We start from the raw sequence: 22020 nt of genomic DNA, 5'->3' as shown, positions 1-22020 counted from the left end.
TAATTTTTAGTGTGGAATGAAAGTTAATTTTAAAAATGTTTATCCAATGGCAGCTGAGGTTCATCATTTTAAAATGTATGATTTATTCCCCAAAGTAAACAAAGTTGAAACTGAACTTTGACATAAAAAAAAATAAAAATGCTAAAACCTAAGTTGGATTTATTCATGTGAATTCTTGATGTGGATCTAATTCTAGCAGGGGAATTTCACTTCCAACAGAGGTTAAAAAGTCAGAGCACTCTCATCTACCCTTAAGTTTTGTGCCTGTTTTCTCCCCCGTGCCCAAGACAAATAAACAAACACTGCCAAACAAATGGTCACTTCTCTGTCTCGAGACTGACCACAAACCACTTTATCTCTCCGATCTATACCCTCACCACCCCCGCCCTTCTCTCTGACATTTCTCCAAACCAGAATTCCTCCCCTTCCCACCTCATCCATACCTGTCTCGGTAGTATAAGCCTGAAAGTTTGTTTTGCTCTCATTCCGCTACAAAAGCAGATGACCTCCTCCCCACCGTGGATCCAGTGGTGGAGCCGTGTGTGGTGAAACCCAATGCTTACCTGCACGCCCAGGCATGTGTTTCACACTACTAACGGCTCCCTTTTGTCTGTGTGTTTACACCGCTGGGTTAAGCTCCATCCTCTTGCTCCCATGAACCATTAGCACATTCGCCATGGGATGTGGCATCGCTTGGGCAACAAGGCACACAGGACCCCATTAGAAACAGTTTTCTCTTTTTTTTCCACATTGAAAAACACCATTTCCTTTTTTTTTTTTTTTTGTATGTCTACAGCTTGCGATTGTTTAAGATTCGAGGGAGCGAATTTTATACAGCTCACACTAGCAGCAAATGTAAAAGAAAAAAAAAAAACTCAACAGAGAAGACAGGGAGGATTTGTGTTGTTATGTACAGTCAGAACCGCACAAATCAGCTTCAGCTGTCACCTCCATGCTGGAGGATAACCAGCGCCTGAAGGCTCTTTGATCTGTTTTGTCTGAGTTCTCAGGCATCGTAATAATTCATCAGCGAGAAAACATGCAGAGCGCACGCATTTGCCGCCAAAGTTATAATTAAACCTGCCATAATCAGTTCATCTGGTATGACATTGCTCCTCACCTGAGACCTCTAATTTTAGAGCCATTAAGAGAGGTTAACAGGAGCAGAACACACACGGCCACAGCGTATTTAGTTTCAGAGGAATAATGTGCAGTTGTGAGGCTTGACAAATGAAAGCTGATCACAGAGACCAAACATATTGGATTGCCACAAAACTCTACCACTTGCTTTTTATTAGAGCATGTGGCACCAATTAAATATATCTGGGAAGTGGCTACTGCCCACACTCACGGGCCATACATTATAATGAGACCTTAAGCTGATTGTCTCCACAGTAAGGCTTTTTACTCAGTATATAGGATTAGGAATTCTCATCCGGGCACAAAGTCTTAGTGCCTGTTGTTTTGTTCTTAGATTAGAATATATGTACTTAATGATGATAATCCAATTTAATCCTTATGCTTCCTCGCATAAAGTGATATATTTTGAAAATCCTCTCTAACTAAAATATTTACTTGGTTCATATAATATGCGCTCAGTTTTCTTATGTATTTAATAAACACATTTTAAGAAGCTTAATTTGAAACAATTAAATTTGAAATAAGACAACTTATTGCAGAGATGATTATTTTACGAATCAGATACAAAAAATTAAATAAAAAAATAATTTTTCCAAAATCACAGACGCCAATACTCTAATTGGTGTGCAATTTAAAAGTACAGGTACTATCGGAAGTACGGTCTGCTTGCTAGAAACCTCGAAGCACCTACCACAACCTAGATATGGTGCCATTATTTCAGCAACTGCTGTATCACCTTAATCTGGTAGTGATGAATTATTTAAGCGATTTGTACACACAGTTCAAGCTAAAACCAGCACAAACGTGTAGTTCAGGTGTCTCTTAAAAAAGACGTCACAAAATATAAAGTCATTCTACCCCAATTAGCTGAAAAATTGAATAATAAAATTTGCTTAATGTAAAAATATTCAGTTAAGCATGAGCTACTTAACAGCTCAGCTGTGACTAAAACGTTTAAAAAAATTGATTCACTTAGATGCTTATAATATCTCAGTAAATTTATTTAAGCCCTGTCCACATAAACAGGTATATTTTGTAAAACTAAAATATTTTGCTTTGTTTCCAAATGATGTCTAAATGTGAGTGGATTTACCACAGTCACTGGTTAAGTTAATTTGTGGTACAAAACAGAGTAATTTTAATCATTTTGTGGAAATTTTATGCCAGTATTTGAAAAAAAAAATGCTTTTGTCACACATCTTCGACAATGTGTCAAAAACTAATACAGAAACAACAAAATGTTCTTCATATCAAGCCATAATAATCAGTAAATTGCTAGGATTTTGCAGCAGTAAGCAGAATAGTTGTTTTTTGGTTTTAAATACAAGCAGTTAGATCATGTGTTTTCATTCAAGGTTATCAGTTTGATCTCATAATGGCCAGAGCTTAGTCTGTGTCTTTGGATGATTGTTTGCGTCAGTGGCTGAAGGTGTTCATATTTATACATAAACAATCATTTTAAGGCTCAGTCTGAGATAGGAGTGCTGAAACAGTATGATTATTCTTTCTCCTGCCTTGTCATCACTGCACAGCAACAAAAGCAAGCACACTCAACAGGAGTCATGTGTCGGAATGTGAAGACAAAAGACGAGATGCCTTTGACAGTTTTGTCTTCAAGCCTGCAGAGACCCCCTGCTACGAAAGATACGCAGAATGTAGATTCCTTGTACAGTGGGGGGGGGGATGTTGTGTAAATTGACGATAACAGTCCTATACTTTAATATATTTTGCTTCATGCTGTGAGTGTTTAACATGCTGAGACACCAAAGGCGCAGGCTGTGGGGAGACTGCCTGACTGCCGTTCTCCTCATTAAATGAGTTGAGGTCTCCCCTCTCAGCTGGGGGTTCCTTTTTTGTCTCTCCGCCTCATAACAGAAAACTGCCGGCAATCCCACCTCAGCTTGCTTTCTGTATGCCCAGCGACTTAGGTGAAACTGCACAACAAGTTTAGTCTTTAGTAACAATGCGCCGCTGTATTTGGAGTTTCTGAACAGACGGAAGCGGACCGACGACAACAACACTGCTTGTTATTCATTGCACACATGACCAGTGGCCAATGTTCTGTGATTTTTAAGCACAGATTACTAAGATGGCGGCAGACAACACACAGCTCGGGCTAAATATGAAGCTGGCCCAGACAGATGTTTAAGTACCCTGAGAAATTGGGAAGCCACAGGGGCGTGGGCCCACAGGCTTTAAACATATGTGCGCTCCATATACTCACAATACAACAGAATGGTTTATAGTCAACAACTGAGTGTCAAATATGCAAAAATAGGAAGCAGTTGGTCCTTTTAAGAGAAAGAAAATAAAAGGCTTAGTAACTGGGAGGAAGGGAGCTATTAGTGGGGAGGGAAGGAAGGTTGGTTCAGGACAGTTTGAAATTTAAATGCAGTGGGGGGTCTGAAAACAAGAGGCAGATGTGAAAAGAATGTTAGGCTTCTAAGACAAAGCTCCCAGTTGTCCATCTCTAGTTGTTAGAGGGTCACACGAGAATAGAAGAAGAGTTGGACCATTCTCTAAAACAGGGTCCGAGAGAATGAAGGGGGACCTAGAATAAAGAGCTTGAGTGGAGGAGGGGGACTTCAGAGACAATAAAAGGCTGACAGCTTGCAAGTCTTGCTTGACCCTCGAATTAGCCCTCAACCTTAAAAAAAAAGAAAAAAAACTCAAAAAAGTTGGGATGTTAATTGCCACAGAACATCACTGAAATGCAAGGGGAGGAAATTGTGAGCAGAGATCGACTGAAATGTAAATCCTGAGGAACAGAGCAACACAAGTTGAAATAAAAGTAGTGCACTTGGTTTCTACTTGGTTTTCCTAACAGCATTCCTCATACATGAATTCATATATCCTACGAGGCTCCGGGTATCTCAGATTTTGTTGCCCGATTTAAAGACGAAAAAGAAAAAAAATAGAAATACCGGGGGACAGAAGACTCAGTCAAAAATACACTGTCTCAGCTGTACAGGAAATATATTCCTCCAAAAGCAATTGGGTTCCTTGCTTTGACTCTGCTGAAGATGTACAATTTGCAAGGGCAAATCAGAAAATTCACACTCAGCCATGGAGAGATCAGGGTTGGCGATCAGATGAGTCGGGGAGCCCCACCGAGTCAGATATCGGGCAGAGAGGAATCAGAGGCCGACGCCTCCACGGAGGGAATGATTGAGAGCGGCCTAGAGTCGAAGGAGCTGAGTGACACCCAACCAAACGCTGTGTGACTACCGGTGCCCCAAACGTAGTCCCTGAACCCTGACAGGACCTAAGCCTGTGAAAGACCAGGTCAAACATGCATGCTGCGCGACAGGACAGCTCAGCAGGGGTGCAGCGTGGGGCTGAAGTTGGGGGCTGACAGAGGACAATGCCAAAAAGATCAGATGTGTTTGAAAACAAAAGGAACCCATATAGGTGTCTTGAAATATAAAAAACATACAAAGACCTTATTATGCAAGTATGCCAGCTGAGATTTTTTTTTTATGTCTCTTTCAGATCCACTGGCTCAGTCAACCACCTATGACTTTAAGGTATTATCAAATCCATTTCATCATCTGAGAGGACATAAAAACAATTGTTTTTAGTCCTGCGGATGGTAATGTGATGAATCATTGCCTACCTCAAATGCAGGGCACGCTTCCACTAAATACGCAGTGGCAAACAACAGACAGAGCGTGTGACAGAAGCGTGGTGCATGTCATGCTCATTGCTCTTAGTGTTTCCTCTATTCATCATTTTTATGAGCCACTCAATTAATCGATTAGAGCTCTTCCTCCTGGTCCGGACATACTGCAACTAAACAAAGCCAAACCCGGGAAAGACATCAATATGTTTAGAGGTAAAAAAAAAATATATATATATATTCATATAATTAAATGAACTGACCATTGGAAGCAAAGTTTATGGAATGAACAGCAAAAGCTACAACTCTATTTAGGAAAACTGTGACATTTAAGCTTTTCCCTTTTTTAACAAACCTGGAGGACTCTTTAACTAGAGATGCACTAATCTTTTTTTTTTTTACTGGTCAATACCAGTTTCTCAAATGTTTGACCTGATGATGCAATTTTGACCTATTTCATTTTGTTTTTCAAAGAACAATTACATGTTAAAGAGAAAAAAGAAAAACTGCAGATTTTTTTTCAAATTGGAAAGAGTTTTAAATCTAAGAAGAAAATGCAGAAATCACAAATGTATTCCCATTTATGCATCAAGAATAAAATATATGGAATTGATATTGTCATTACAATGGAACAATTGTCAGAACTGATTTCTGACATTACATATATACATATCTCATCATAATCATTCCAGCAATGGAAAAAAAATCCTATTAGCATTTTAAGATATCCACACCTGTCTGTCCACACGGATTATAGCAAGGTGATTTTTTTCACTATAGCATAGTTTTAATACATCTTCCATCAGTTTTTTTGTTCTAATTTTGATGTTTTACCAGGAAGTGAAGTGGATTATCTCGAATGAAGTTTCAAAATGTCATTTCCACTCACTGATAGCACAAAACTATTCCTTTCAGGTCTGCTGAGATAAGAGTGACTCAGCCAAGACTGTTAACGGTGTCTTTGCCAAATGTTCCTCCGCTTAGGAATTAATAGGCTGACATTAATACAGCAAGATAAATGGGCAGGTCAGGAACGGAGGGCCCTGCCATTATATGGGCATCTCATGGTGATAGTGCCTGCCAATCAAGTCCAATAAGTCCTTGACACACCATGATTCACCTTGAAACACCCACAGTGAATGCAGTACAAAGTGTATACGTCTTTGTCCACAAGCCAAATCCAATTAGTTTGTGCACATAAATGTTTAGCATGGTTGGTGTCCAGGGAACACTTTAGGACACCACAAAAGACATTTTTTGCATGTGTGTGATCCAGTTTGCCAAAGTAATATTAGTCAAACTGGATCGACGTGCAGTAACAATAAATCCAGAAACGTCTTCTATATTTCAGCTTGTCTTCATCCATGCTGATTTCTGCAAAAATTAGCGTAAAAACTGATCCCTTGCTAAGCAAAGTTAAAGAAGAAATGTACCATTTTGGGTCACAGTGTCTAAAAACTTTAATGGCCTTTGTTAGGGTGTTGAGCATGTTGTATTTTTAATCTTGTTTAAATGAATCATAAAGAAACCCAAATACATCATACAGTTCCTAAAATATAAAGCCATTAGAATAAGACGAAAGAGTAAATAACAGAGCAGCTGGAAATTTTGTTGGGACAGAATAATGAAGTTGTGCTCCATCACTTGTTGCTGACCACTGAAAATAAACTAGCTGAAAGACGTGCTATTGGGCTTTCTCGTGCATACACTGAAGGCAAACATGGCTATTTGGGAATATTTACAGATGAAAAAACAGAGAGATTCAAGTTGTAAAACTAATGGAGCACCACCCATTAGCCTGCTTTAAAACTACAAGTTGAAAGCTATGAGCTGATTGGTATGTGTGTTAAACAAAAGCAATTACATCATACCATTTACACATGGTATAAAACTGTTTGCCAATACAGTAATACTGTCAAACTTTTGGGGTTGTGATCTTTCATTGGTGCTGTGCAGTCACAGTCGATGGAAACAGTAATTTTATGATCCTTCAAAACAGTGTAGAATTAAATAAAGTGGGCTTTGAGACAGTTTATTGGTATTTGTCTGCCCAACAAAACACATATCTATCAAGTGCATTAAATACAGGTGTTATGAAATTGCGTACTTATGTTACAAAATGAAAGACAGGCAAGAGAAAATGTCATGGCTTGTCTACAAACTGGGGGTACACATTAACTTAAAATGGATCTGGATGATTCAGTTTCTGTTATCTGTGTTTTTGTAGCCGTTTTTGCAGATCTTTTGGAGTCAAAAATGATCTTGGCCTCTTTTCAGTCTATTGCAGTAATACTCATCATTTACCCCAAGATGTACAAGTAAGCAACGTATGTGACCTTCTTCCCTTCTCTTTAAAATGAATAGTAAAAACTGGCTCCGTCTTCTCTATTAAGGATCTCTTCATCAATAATGCACTGTGATCATGAGGCGTTATTAAACAGGATGATTAATTTTTCAGGTAGTGGGCAGCAACACAAAACATAACGAAGGTAACTGAGAAGATGACTTGTGAGAAGAAAATGTACATTTGCAACCAGGCAAGCGGGACAGTAAGTCATTTGTTTTCTGTATTCTATGTTTTGTTCATCTTAGCATTGAGAAACAAAAGAGAGACCGCACTATTATCTTTGAGAGAAACGAAAGCTGCGTCTCCTTTGTTGGCTCATTCAGCTACATGTCTGCTTTGTGAATAGCACGTTTACCAGTCAAATAATTTCACCTCATTTTCACCTCACACTATTTCTAAATTTCCTGGAAAAGCAAAATCTTTACACAAGGCTCAAGATTAAGTCTTGTTAATTCCTCCGAAATCTAAGACATCGCACAAAATGTCGCCAACCTCGCCTCATTTTCTAATTGAGGCTTTTAACCTTTCTGTAGCTCAGAGCAAGGACAAACACAGGCAAAATAAGGTGGGGGACGCTGCATAATCTCAGTTGTCACTAAAATAGAAAGAGGGCCTCACCCTTGCAGCACAAGCAATACGACATAAAAACAATTACAGTGGTGGAGTGGATGCAATGCAGCCTGCTTGCATATTTCTATCCCTGTGCTGCCATATCTACTTTCAATCTAGAAAGATGGAACGAATGCCTTTGTCAAAAAAGAGAGAGAAAGCGGCGTATGTCATGCTAAGACAAGGTATAGCACTGTGTCTTGTCAGGAAGCTCAGACAAAAGAAGGTGGGTGTAGTCTTTCCTGAATGCAATCACTTGTCAGCCTTAAATATTCACTCAGTACTGCCCTGACAGGTATAATGGTGATTGTTAAATCCGATGAAGGGATATTCACCCGCTCTTCCCAAATGCATAGAAAAACTCTAAACTGCATTTTCCCCCTCTTGAAACAAAATCCTTTTCCTTGAAGTATTTTTATTTTTTTTTTAAACAATAAAAACGGGATGAAACACGGCGCACAAAACGAAAACGCAGCTAATGTGGCATGCACAAACAGCGCCAGGACAGGAGCGGGTACAATTTAAGTTGCTTTGAATTTTCCGGCTGCTTTATTAGATTTCCTTCATGCTGTCCCGGTGTCACTACTCCTTTGCCCTCTCCCACCTTCAGCCGTGAAAGAGAGAGGACAGTTTGGGAGCTGAGCCTTCTCCAATTTGCTCATTTGCATAACATCAGCATCCCGAGTGGGATTGTGATGCAAACAAGCACAGATTGGTTTGTTCCATCTCCCAGTTTCAATGGGTGTAGTTGGTTGTCAGTCCTGTATGTTCAAAGGATCCATCCTATTTGAGGTTTGTTTTTTGTTTTTTTATTTACATGTGACAAAATAATGTTTTATTAAAAATGTCAATTATAGATGCTAAGAGGGAAACTTGTGTCTTTAACCATACTGAATGTGTGAGACTTATATTTGGCAAAAATCACCCTCCCTCCACACACACACACACACACCACACACACACACCCCAAAAATATGTTAAAGCCATAAAAAATTTCCTTAAAGGCAAGAAAAGGAAATTTTAAAAATTTCCAGAAAACACCCAACTCACCTTGATTTAGACTTGACATAATTTGGGGGGGGGGCGGGAATGTAAATTGGTCTGTGGCTTATGTTATCATCCTCTGCCACTCACAGCAGGACACTTGATACAGCAATCACTGCTTCTGCACCTTGTGTACGTTGAAAATGTGTTTGCTCTTTTGTGATAACAAAAAAAGGGGAGGGAAGGGGAAACAAACAGGGGCCTTTTTTCGTGTGTACTTTCTTATGAAAATCTGGACCAAAGTCAGGAAATCTGGAAATACAAGGGGAGTGAGCGAGCAGATACAAGAGACTGTTGAGCGGCCCCAGTGATAAAACATTCACAGGGAAATTATCTCCCTGTCATAAGACCCACCCTGTTTTGAATACCAAAGGGATTCATACTCCCAAACAAATTCTAAGAGGCTGACCAATTTTGTGCCCTGGCAAACGATAGCGGGCTGCCACTCAGGTCGCACTTTTGAACTGCCACGATGGGAGCTAGCAGGAAGCAGATTCTAATCTGTGTGTCTCTGTGCAGGTAATCCACTGAAGTATAATTGGCACAATTTAAGTTGCACACAATAATAACAGGGGGGTAAGACTCGCTATGAATATGGAGTGATTGTAATAAAAGAAAAGTCTGAGTGAAAGAGTGTAGTGCTTGCACAAGAACCCGTGCTGGGGAGGTTTCCTAATAAGACTGACCATTCAGAGCAGAGCTGCAAACCAGAATTTCATTAAACTTAATAGTAGATTATGGGCATGAGCCGGTTCCTTGTAATACAGTATATCAAGGTTCTAAAAAGTTACGGTTTCAAAGACATTTTAATGAGGAGCCAGAGAAAGTGTCAGGAGTGATCAGAGCACAGAGTAATGCAGTGCTGCTCCTCCCCCACCTGTTACTCGCACTGCTTGTCAACTATCTGAAAGACAGCTACTGTATCTTTTCTTCATTTGCAACAAAAATACGGATTCCTGTTTGGATATATTTTCAGAATTGAATTACTCTTATTAAAGTATTGCTGTTTTGATACTACAGTTCACATGCTGGGATCGGGATGACTGAAAAGCAGATGACAGCAGAGTGTGTAGCCCAACTGGCTAATGTATCAACTTTTTCTCAAGTCTATATGTAAATTTAACTTCATTACTAATGTCACAAACAATGAGCAGTGGTAATTTGGGAGAAGTAGGAATATTTGTATTTGTTTTAATTTGATGCATTCTTTTTTTTTTTTTGTTACAAAAGGGAAACGCATTGTATCTACAGTTATTATGTCGCAAGAGTCTCACACTGACTCACGTCTAGTTTAAAAAAAGTACATTTGGTTCTTTGTGGCGTTTCTATTATTTACAATACTTTCTATGAGGTTCCAGAAAAAGTGTTAGAATGACGAGTGTTTTCTGGCTGAAAGGAGCATAGAATAATGATGCGTTGCCCCTCCCCCATCAGATGTTACCCTCTACCAGTCAGGTGGCTTAAAGAATACTATTATGCTATTTTCTAACTGCTATTTTCACGAAAAACATAGTTGCGCCATAGAAGCTAGACTGTTAGAGCTACAGCTTCCATGCTAAAATTTTATTTTTGTTGTTTCGGAACCGCAACATTGTACTTCTTATCCATGATTAATAATCTTAATTTCAGAAACTTAAAAAGAAAAATCTAAATACTTGTACATAAATGTGACAATTATTAAAAATGTAATAATTGATCTGTTAAATTGTTTTTGGTGCAGTAATTGTTTTTTGTTTTTTTATAAAAGCAGGTAAAAATTATGTTGCATGCACATATTTTTCTAGTAATACAATAACACAGTAAAACGGTGGCATTTTTACTTAAAATTATTATAAAAAGTGAAAATGTCAGTTCTATGCCTATAGAGTACTTTAGAATTTAAGCTTAGCTGATAAACAACTAACTAACGTGATAAACAAAAGCTATCTCTGTATTAAAGATATATTTACGCAGCAAGAGGGTTCTTAAGCCACAACATTTAAGAGCAGGACTTTATTTTCCTTCGCCTCAAGTGAGAAATGAAATGTTCCAAAGCCATCTACTTCAAACAAGGAAATCCTTTTTAAATTGTCCCTGAAAAACAAGTAAAAACAGCAGCTGGTTAAGGTTGACACGAGTGAACAGGTGCAACCTAACATTTCTTTCCACTGTCAATCTGAATGTGTTTTTCAGCCCAGCACAAGCAAAAAAAATAAATAAATAATTTAAGGAGTAAAGGATTTAAACAGTAAAAGATGAAAAATAAATATGTTTAAACAGCATGCATCTTAGATTGTTGTTCCTTGCAGAGCCAAAAAAACTGAAATAAATGTTACTGCGAATCACCAGTTAAAAACAGCAACATGACTTCAAAGGAACATTTTCATCTCTACTTTATAAATATTCATTCACAGCCTTTTGAATATTCTGCCTGTAATTCTTGTAAGGCTTATGGATCAAAATATCTACAGTAACAATTAGCACTCCGGTTAAGAGCCATTACATACACGCACAACTGTAGCCATCTTGATATTTTTTTTTTTTCATTTATATATATGAACATTCAACGCAACAAGAAAATGTCCCCACTGTAGTTGAGTTATGCCGTGAAGCCCTCCCCCCTCTTCCTATACTGGTTTCATTATGCAGAGAACCTCAACCGCCCTTTTAGGTGACAAAATAAAAGATCCCTTCTTCAGCTCTTGCTGTAAAGAGTAAACCAGCACAAGCAGTGAGGAAACCATTCCCAGGTTTCCCTCACTGGTAGTTTGTGCTGCGATGTCTGGTAGCTACATTTCAGCACCGCTGCTTTCAAAGCAAGTGCTAATCTTGGCCAGATCTTTTAACAGTGTGCTAGATAACTGGACAAAACGAACGCATTCAGAGATATGCGCCGAGTTAAAACAAGGGAAACCTCTCCATCCCTCAGTTCTTGGCCTCTCCGAGCCTGCCCACACCTCCCCGCCTACCCCGGGGCCCGCCTGATGGTAATAGCTGCGAGAGCCGTATCCTGTCAGCTCACTCCAGACTCACTGGTAATCAGGTCAGACTGATGAATGACAGAAACTCCACCGGCTCTACTTTTTGAAATGACGAAATGAAAAAAATAAATAAATGTTAAAAAAAAAATAAAAAAATGCATGTTTCTGCACCACCACCGCTCTCCTCGAAAACTGTTCTCCGTTTGACTGTCCTCTTTACACAGCTTTTCTTTTTTCCACACTTCCATCAACTACTACAGAACAGCACTCATCACATTGGTTCAGTTGCTGATGCAGAAGCTAAAAATGAATTGTGGGTTGCTGGGCTTTTATGCAGTAGTGTAGTTTGTTCAGCTTTGACATAGATGTACATCTGTCATCATTAAACCTGCTTTGATAAAATAACACTGTAGTTCACACATACACATCACTGCCCTTTTGCAGTAACAGATGTTTAATTTACAAGCAAAACATATGTTTAAAGAAATTCTTAGTATACTCATATGTTTTTTTTTTATTTGTGTTCATTTATTTATTGCAGCATACATTTAACAGTCTAAAAAAAAACATTACCGTAATCTATTTTTGCATCTAATAAAAAAAAAAACAAATAGCAGACTAAATGTAAGATTTTTTAAGGGAGCTTTGATGTGTAAAAACACACAGAAATATACGTCTTTGCTATTAAGATTAAGTAATTTAATTTAAAGGACTGCAAATGTAGTTCCCACTCAGATAGCAGAAAAAATAATTGACAATTGACAAAAAGTAAAATAAGCATTTGACATGAGCCCCACTTGAAATGTTAGCAACCTTTTCACTATTTGCTCGTCCACATTTCCCTCACAGAAAACAACATGTCAATGTGAAGCAAAAGCTTCAGTTCCCACACTCATCTCAATTACTAACATCAGTCTGCTCAAGACTCACAAGCCGAATTAGACAAACAGGTCGGTCTAATGGATAAAGCAGCGAGAGTATGTGTGATTTATAGCAGAATTCACACCAGCAGAGCTGCCTCACACCTCATTTAGAAACAGGCATGATGAATTATTAGGGCAGTCTGTGGATGTATTTTTCTTGTACTGTTGTCAAAGAGATCAGATCAGGAGGGAGATGCGATGAGGTGTCGATATTAAGCATTCTGAATTTCAAAATGCCCGAATAATTTCACATCTCCATTCAAACACACACACGCACACACACACCGGTGGAGCAACTTGACTACAGTATTTAAGACACTCATTACCTCTCCCTTACAACAGTGGAGGAGGAGTTGGAACCAAAAGGCAGCTGTGAACGCCCGGCCTGGCACAGCTGTACAAGCAAAGCTGTAAAAAGAAGTCACCGGCCACTGTCGCTCAATCTGTGTTAATCCCACACTATCTGCATGCACGTCAGCCCCAGTCCTCATGTCCCTGCATTTCTTTTCACACTCCTAAGTTCAATTTGGCAGGAAAGTGGACATGTTGCATCACTTCCCCTGGCTGAAAATCCTTTCGACATATTTCTCTTCCAATAATCTTTTTATTTATTTATTTTTCCTGAGACAGCATGATGGCTGTGTTATCACGCACAATCAGCGCAACAGTCGTTTTCCGCAGCATATTTTGTCCTTCTTATTTTAAATTTTCGAGTGTTTAGCGTTTTTGCAAGAACAATATTGGCTTATGTGTTTTTATACCGTATATATCTACTTTAAGCATCACGTGAAACCACATTGGTTAGCAAAAATAATAATGGCTTTATTATTCACAATCAGGAGTGTGTGAAAAAACTGTGGTCTGAATAGGTGGGCAATGTTGCTAGATTTCACCAAGCCAGCACTCCTAAACTCTGCTATGCTTTACAGACAGAATCTTACATCCAAGCTCCAACAGAACCAAATCTGGGCCCTCAGGGCAGAATTTTTATCCTAACATCTTCTCTCAGGTCTGACACTTTGTCCTCTGTCTTCAAAACACTCTCCCTAGAAGTTTCTCTCCAGCTGACCCAAGCACAGACCATCGCCTCTGGCTTGTCACGGCAGGGCGAGTGATGCGGCACTGTGGGCAGCAGAGAGGGAGGCTCTGTACTGAGACAGCAGCAGGTGCAGCTGTGACAGTTGCCGTGTTGTTGCTAGCCCCACACTGTAGTCAAGATGAGGTTCACAGATGTAGCCACTCAGTGCCGTGGTTTATTGGCTGGCTGAGACAATGCATCTCTGTCAGGAACAACTCCTCCTAAGGCCATTTCGCTCTAAGAGTGCTCCGCGCGAAACAGGGTGCAGAAAAAGCTCATTCTGACACACAAGGTCAATTCTGCTTCACGGCGGCGCAATCAAAGCTCCACACGTCTTGCCAGAAAACACAGCTTCCTACCTTAAGAAATCACACTGCAGTATGGAGTCCAGGACATATTCATATTTTCATGTATGTTATTTTTTTTTCCATCCTTAAATTTTTATAAAAAGAATAAGCATGCAAATATGTAAAACAATATCCTACATGTAATTATTTATAATTACATAATTAGTGCACATTTTGTGCTAATTATCGAAATAAGTATTGTCACTGCGTAAAAGAATGTTTTAGATTAATCATTAGCATATTCTCTGCAAGCCTAGTTTAAAAGTCAACAAAGTACCACCCAGGGCTCCACTTTACCTCATGCGATTCCTGCAAGACATGAATTTAAATCTGAGGCTGGAAAAGTTACGGCAGTAGTTTTCATTTGCTTTTCATCTTTTCTCTTCAACTTTTTTTTTCCCCACGTAAGAAAGCATACCAGATCCCCTATCTTTGATTCAGGCTTTCAAGATAGCCCAAAAAATTCCAGTACAGCTCCATGTTTTGTTGACTCTCCGCGTACAGTGGAGATCCGAGATAATAATGACAATTGTTTTCCAGTAAAGCACCCAGTCTCTGCTTGTTCAATTACTGGAAGGAGCCTCAATGAGGGCGGTAAAATCATTTGCAGAGACATTATCTACACAGAGAGAGGCTGAGACAGAGCGAGTATGGAGAAGAGGGGCAGGGGTGGGGACCAGAGTAGACGCAGGGGCCAAACTTTAGTTTGGAAAGGAAATAGAAACAGTTTTTGCGGACCACACATGGAGGGTGCTGCAGAAGATGAAAGCAGCAGGACTAATAATTCACTGCAGGAAATTAATAGACTAGACTGTGTGTTTCACCACCAAAACCCACATAATAGGATAAATTTGTTTTCATTACAGGTGAAAGGCTGATATCTCTGCGAATTATTAAAACATACACAGAATTTATGAGCGCCACAAAGTCGTGCCTCCTCACATACGGCCGGTCGCCCCATGAGCGGAACCGAGTCATGAGCCCTCATCTATCAGCGTGTGGAATCATTAAAGATAATTTGATTGTTTTTTCAACCCTGGCTGTGTTTGATGTCTCTGGCATGGTGGCAATTGAGAAGACAATTATTTTGTTGATTAGCTTGGTTTTTTTAGCAACTTACCATCCCTGTGATATTCCTCTGAAACTCCCAGACCAGACGCGCAACTCCATCTGACTTGGCAGCCATTCCACAAGAACAAAGCCACCACACTCCCATACTAAATACTGTACAATAAAATATCATTTATCAAAGTCTCAGACCTCGAAAGCCACCAAACACAGAAAGTCTTGAGAGAGAGGAGAAGGAGCCATGATTATACATAGAAAAACATCAAGCAGTACACTGAAATCAGGGAGGATTTTAACTAGCCAGTTCACTGTGTTTGGGAGTGCTTGCTTACACTTTTCTACAGCTTAGCTTTATTGTTTTCTGTATTTGATAACCCAAATAATTTTTGCTTTTCCAATCTTAAACCCAAGACGTCATCTTAGACGGACAACCTTTTTTTTTTTTAAAGTTTTTTTGAATTTTCTATCTCTTGACTTTTATCCTCTGCAAAAGCACACTTTTTGTCGTTTCTGGTAAAAGGTAAGTGTCGTCTGACGGATTTCAACTACAGCCAAGAATAACCACATTAAAAACGAATCCCTGCCAATGAAACAGAGGTACGATGATAATCAAATATTTAGCACAGTTTACCAGGTACTTTGGAGCGCTCAAACTGAAAATGCTAATATCCACGTCAGAACATGAAATCCTTACCAAAAAAATGATAGAGATCAAAACTTTTCCTAATTCCAATCGGTCACAATTGTCAAGGACAAGAGTAGGGTGGAATGGGAGAAATATATTGCTCTGGCATGTTTACCCGCGCCATCCCAAAATAACAGATCTGTCGTGTCGGGAAAAGGGGGGCTTTTAAGTGTGGATGCGCCTCGCTCTCCTATAATCCAGCCGAGACATTACTCCTTCCCCTGGCAGCCGTCCGCAGATCCCCCCCTGTCTCCCAGCCAGGCCTCGCTCTCTGCTGCTATGGCAGAGCTGCAATAACTGCTGTTTGCTCAGAGCCTTGCCTCCCAGGTTCTCCTCTGTCACACAGAAATTGAATATTTTCCCAAATAGTCTTGCAGCTGTGCACAGATAAGGACAAGTCCTGTTCACATGGCACAAAGAATGAGACGAGGATGCCATGTATGTGTGTGTGTGTGTGTGTGTGTGTTTTAGGGAAGAGCAATCATATCAGTTATCGTTATCAGAAAGAAAAAAAAAATAAAAAAGAATATTGTGATTAAAATTGGAATTTATCTTAACATTATTAACCTCTTATCTGCAAAGCCCCAAAACTATTTGGAGTACAGTTGTTACTTTTGCATTTTAAACTACATTTTCATTGTTGTATATATCAAGGGATCATTATATATCCATATACTTGAAAACCTGATCGAAGCTAAACTTGGTCATATTTAGCTGCACATATTGCACTTCTTAACATGGCTTGTACACAATATGTGTATTGCTGCATCTGTTATGGGTAAGTGAGTAAACTTCATATTTGAAGCAGCATTTGTGGGGATCTGAATATATGCAGTAGCAAATGTATAGGTAAAAAGAAAGGCAGTGATAATAAAGAAATACCCTATTTTTTTAAACAATTACTAAAATTAAAAGAAGATATTGTAAAATATATTTCAGGTCAGTATTGCCTGCATTTAATGTGTGTGTTTGTTATTTTAATTTTGTCTATGAAATATGTGATTTATTTATTTTTTTTAAATTATAAATTTTTGTCTCGTCAGAAACATGCAATTACATATTTATTTCACTTTTATAATATTTGAAACATCTCAAAACTACATTTTGAAGCAACATTATAAATTAAAGAAAATATTAGAAATAAAAAGAATTCCACTAAACATAAAATACACAGTGCCAATACCTCTCTCCACAACCGTTGCACATATAAAACCAAGCCAAAATGTTATGGGAATTTAAGAGTTTTAACAGTCAATTTCCTTTATTCCATGTGCTTTTGAGAGAGGCAAAAAATGAGTGAAGCATTGAAAAAGGCATGCCAGATGAACTCAGGGAGGCTGCCACTTAACCAGCGTTCAGGAACTCGACATGCGAGCCATCCACTAAGAGCCGTGTTGTTTCTTGTCACCAGAGTTTGAATTGAGCCTCACTTTCAGCCCCTGTGTCCTAGCAGAATAATGTTCTGCTGGGAAATTATTTAGGCAAGCAGAAAGTTTCACCTGCCATTTCAGAGGGCACTGAGCCACCCTCCCTCCCCTCCTCCCCAGCCCTCCTTTGCTGCACCAGAGGCCTTTAGCAAGTGGAAACAAATGTTTCACAAAATGGTAGGGAGGGGAACACGGTGGCGCACGGCATTTTTACTGATTGCCAATCGTAAAATAAAAGCAGTCATGAAAAGGGGCGAAGTTCTGGCCCACCAAAGGCCTGCACGTTACGTCAAATTTGCTATAGCTTTCCTTTTACAGCCTTGTTTATTCCCTTTAATAGTGAGCAGTTATCCGCACAGTATGGCTCCACGTAGGTGGTTTAGCAACAGAAAAGATTGCATCTGAAAACACAAACCCACAATTTACACGCCAAATAAGCAATGGGATGTAAATCTAAACACTCTTAACTCCCTGCAATCGTCTCTTTTTTTTTTTTTTTTTTTTTTTGCTGACGCTTTCGCAGCATCCATCATTTCCTTGATACTCCACGGAGCGACTAACACATCATTTGGGCAGATTGCAACTCCAAACTGGTTTCTTTCACACTGTCTGCTAACAAAGGCTTGTGATGATCGTGAAGGACAAAAAGGATGAGCTAGAATTTAATGGTATTCGATGTGGATGAAAGCAAGGCAGCATTACCCTGTGAATTTGCAAGGATAAAAAAAAAAAAATCTATTCAATCACATCTCAACCTTTAAAATCGGTCACACTGGTTCATCAATTGCTGCTCGGAGTAGACAGCAAGCTCCAATGAATGTCTGAGCCTCTCAGACATTCTGAGAGGCTCATGAAAAGAAATAAAGCAAATCTTGTTTGTTTTTGCTAATGTTATATTTGACCAGTAACAAATTGGTCCACGAAGACAAGATTGGACTTGAATGGCTTAAAGAAGATAGGATTGCAGCATTCCGATCAGTTTCAAGCAAGTCAGCTATCGACGGATAGTGACCCAGCTGCTGATCCGAGGGTAGAAATATCCAAGCAGAGACAAAGAGTGAACATCTCTTCAAGTCACAAAATCTTGAAGCATTCACCCGTTCACTCTCGCATTCAGTGTCACATTCGGTGACAACACGGGCTTTAAAGTTGGGAACGGAGCAGTATACATCACTGTCGTTCTCCGACCTACATAGACATGTTCCTGTGCCGTATCGATTCACTAGCAGAAGTGAACGCAGCAGCTCGCCGAGGCTATCTGGTGCTCTGGCAGATCAAGAGCAGCTGCAGTTCCATGAAACCGGACTCACTCTCACTGCTGAGACGAGCCTGCTGTGGACTGAAGAAAAAAAAAAAAAAAAAAAAAGGTACTCTCATGTGGTAAAGCATTCATAATGGCCTGCCCGAATTGAAAATATCAAGCAACAAGACACAAGAGAAGACAGTCAACCCCCCCCCCACCATCTTTTTCAAACACAACTAGATTACATTATTTCCATTGGGTGAAAGAGCGGTTGGTAAGATGCTGATATATGAAGCAAAAAATGAAGTTTTACGCGTCTTCATTTTTTTTTTTTTTTCCCAAATGCATGATTCAGAAGGTTGTTTTTTTTTTTCTGTCGGCAAAAACTATTACTATTTATGAGAGTGCAACATCTTATGATTAGACTTGCAAGCTACATATCACATTGATCTGCTTGAAATGTGGGGGGAGGAAGTAAGTTTTCCACTTTCTCTCGCTCACACACTCTCTTGCTGAAGCCTCTTAGGGTCAACCAAAACCAGTGGCAGAAAATAAGACTCCTTTCATTCTGAAAAGACTCTTACTACTTTGATATGGTAATACGCTCCTGCCTTACTGCTGGAATTTGCGTTTTGCCTTCATTTAGATTTTTCTTCTTTTTTTTTTTTTTGCAAAGCACAAACACATAAAAACTAAGTCCACCTATTAAAAGCTTGAATGAGCAGTGAAGCTTCTGTACCTCGATTAAAAAAAGAATATATATCTTCCAAACCAACACAAACAAACATCCCTTTTGTGTGTCACTGAACAATCACATTGTTATGTATTATGTGTGTGGGGGGGGGAGATAAAGCCACTTCATCCTCAAAACACCTGCTTTATTCTTCTTGTTATGCCTTCTGAGGACTTAGAAATTGTTAAGCAGCAAAGCCTATTTAGTTAGTCGCGTTTAAATAGGGAAAAAAGACAGAGGAAAGTTCCACTTCACTTTACGGTAGCATCATATTCAACTAATGAGCACTTAATAAAATGTTGCCGATTTCAGACAGACATTCAAGGAACTTACAACCAGGCAGAATTTCTCTTTTCAGATCAGTTCTGCAGGGAGAAAAGGGGGAGGGTGCTATATGAAGACCGGAGCTAAATTTACCCCCAATTCACAGATCGATCACTACAGATTGCTGCTCTGCTCCAGGCTACCATGCATCACCACCACCGGCTGGCCGCTGTGTGCTCCTGTCCTCAGCCGAAGGAGAAGGCGCTCAGTGCGCCGCATGTGTGCTCCAGGCTCCCTGCTCTTAACACATGGTTGACGAGACGCGTTCGGAATCGGTAGGCCTAAATAATACATGTGCAGTAAATGGATCTAATTTTACTGCCACTCTGGGTACGAAACTGCCTAAAACTTCCCCCATTCTCTCTCTCATTTATGTTTTCACTTCTATTCGTCCGCCGTTTCAGTTTTCCCCAATTCACTCGTCACTTTGCACGTTTTTTTTTTTTTCTCTACCACAGACGAATCCCAGACTATAGCAATCGTTGTCCAAAACTAATTACTACACAAGTTACGGGGGCTCGCATAATTCTTTTCTTTGATATCCTTTTCGAACAAACAGCCTAACCCCAATTATAATGGATTAGCCCTAGAACGCTCTCAAGACTCAAGCCAACATCGTGTCACAGCTCACAGTTTCCCAGCACTCATTCAAAACAACAAGACCACCAGTGGATTTTAAAAGGAATATTTCCACCAAAGTCCACTGAAACTTTGGAGGCAATACATGCCAGTTAAATTGCGCTTTTCGTGATCTGGTTCACCTAAAATGCGCCCCAACCCACTTTCCATTCAGCCAAACAAATCAATCCACATCTGGTTACGTTTTGATTAACTTCGTTTCAATTATCCACGGCACCCGTCGAGCGATTTAAATCACAACTAGTGATTTTTCCTCCCCTTCTGAGGCCCACTAATTTATAAAACTTAATCTTTGGATGTGTGCTAGTTATTTTCATACCTTATAAATAAAAAACATTAATGTTATCAATGCCCAAACAGCATAACGATAATAAAAGTAGAAGCGAAATACAAAACAATAAAGTTAAATTTTACAAGATTAAAAACAAAGCAATACTAGTGAATTTCTTACCTTTTTTTTTCTTTTTTTTTTTTTGAAAAGCAATGGAGCCGCCAAAAATGGCAAATCAAAAAGTCAGTTCGGGAAGAAAGGAAATGTGATTTGTGGTTAAAAAAACGTCAGATTGTGAGAAGACAGTCTGGTGGGGACTCCTCTGCATCGAAGAGAGTTGGTCTGCAGGTCTGAGGCATGCTTCCCCCTCTTAATCTGGGACAGAGCGGCTGGCTATCAGGCGAAGAGTCCCCCTCTCAGCCCGCACACATCCCCCTGCGCCGGACACGCACTTCCATGGCATGCAAGGTGTTGCTCTGCGCTCAGTCCCAACTCATCAACACCTCACACCACCTTTTTAAGCGGCTCATCAAGTCACGGCGCTCCGCTGCGCACTCACTCCCGATGCAGCAGAAACAAACGAGAAGCGATGGGGGAAAAAAAAAAAATTTAAAAAGCAAAAGGAGAAAAGAAAAAGAAAAAAAAAACACTGGGTGACAAGAGTGACAACACGGAGTTGAGGGCTTTTTCAGTGTCTGATGACGGGGAGAGGTAAAGCAAAGCGTACTTATAGCCACCGATGCTGTTCTCTTGGCTCCCCTGAATCAGACTGTGGAGACGGGGCAAGTTTCAGCGGCTCGCCTCTGGAAGAGATCCCGCTCACAGTGTTGAGACACTTGGTGGAAGCAGCGCGGAGCGGGCTTCCAGCACACAGCGCCAGTGCAGTGGAAAGCAGTCGTCTGCGGGAGCCGTCTGAGCCGGAGGGATTCCTGAAAACCTGACATGGATTCTTAATCCACAATGACTCGGAGTCCAGTGCCTTTTCCATCAACTGATACTGCCTGTATCCACGCGTGCGTGTGTGTATATGTATTGTATGATATACGAACATATATAAATGCATCTATATTTATAGACATAAAAAAATATAAATTTATATATATTTAGATATGTATTGAAGGTTCATTTTTAAATAAAAACGAACCTTCATTTGTACTTTATTTGCAAAAAATCAGAACGCAACTATGCATATCTCTTAAGTGTTTACTTTATGTTTCATAACTGGAAATTTCACTTGTGCACAGAACCTATACAAATAAAAAGAGTCTGCCAATACACAAGGTTCCAGTCGTAGTAAGACTCAAATCTCGGAATGACCTCACTTCCAAGCAGACCGTGTTCCAGTTGCAAGTTGGGAAACCTGTGGAATTTATTGACAGTTGTAATGCCAACTATTATTATCAGTAGGAGACTATAAAATTAGACTTCTCTCTATCGTACACAAGAGGGGATTTGTCCACAATTAGGTGTTTTGCAGTAGGATGTGTGCTGCAAGTTTAATAATGCAAACCATTAGAAATTCAGTTTAAAACTGAAATACATCTGCAGCCTCAGCAGGCTCAA

General features: G+C 39.7%; 1 protein-coding gene across 43 annotated transcripts in view; it reads right to left on the bottom strand.

Moving 5' to 3' along the window:
- The window catches only part of adgrl2a (adhesion G protein-coupled receptor L2a), a 124341-nt gene extending 102887 nt beyond the window's left edge, over positions 1-21454 (bottom strand). For 14 of the 43 annotated variants that reach the window (XM_081606304.1, XM_081606314.1, XM_081606315.1 and 11 more), the window contains exon 1: positions 20638-21452. The gene's annotated coding sequence lies outside the window, so the exon portion shown is untranslated. Of the gene's footprint in view, positions 1-20637 lie in introns of all 43 variants that reach the window. The other 29 variants (XR_014087291.1, XM_081606341.1, XM_081606319.1 and 26 more) reach the window with 3 other exon arrangements.
- Between the last annotated feature and the right edge of the window lie 566 nt (positions 21455-22020).

The sequence above is a fragment of the Poecilia reticulata genome, chromosome 4 (genome assembly GCF_904066995.2).
Source record: "Poecilia reticulata chromosome 4, P_reticulata-male-v2, whole genome shotgun sequence".
Lineage (NCBI taxonomy): Eukaryota > Metazoa > Chordata > Actinopteri > Cyprinodontiformes > Poeciliidae > Poecilia > Poecilia reticulata.
Note: the sequence above shows the minus strand (reverse complement) of the source record. Positions and strands in the feature narration are given on the sequence as shown.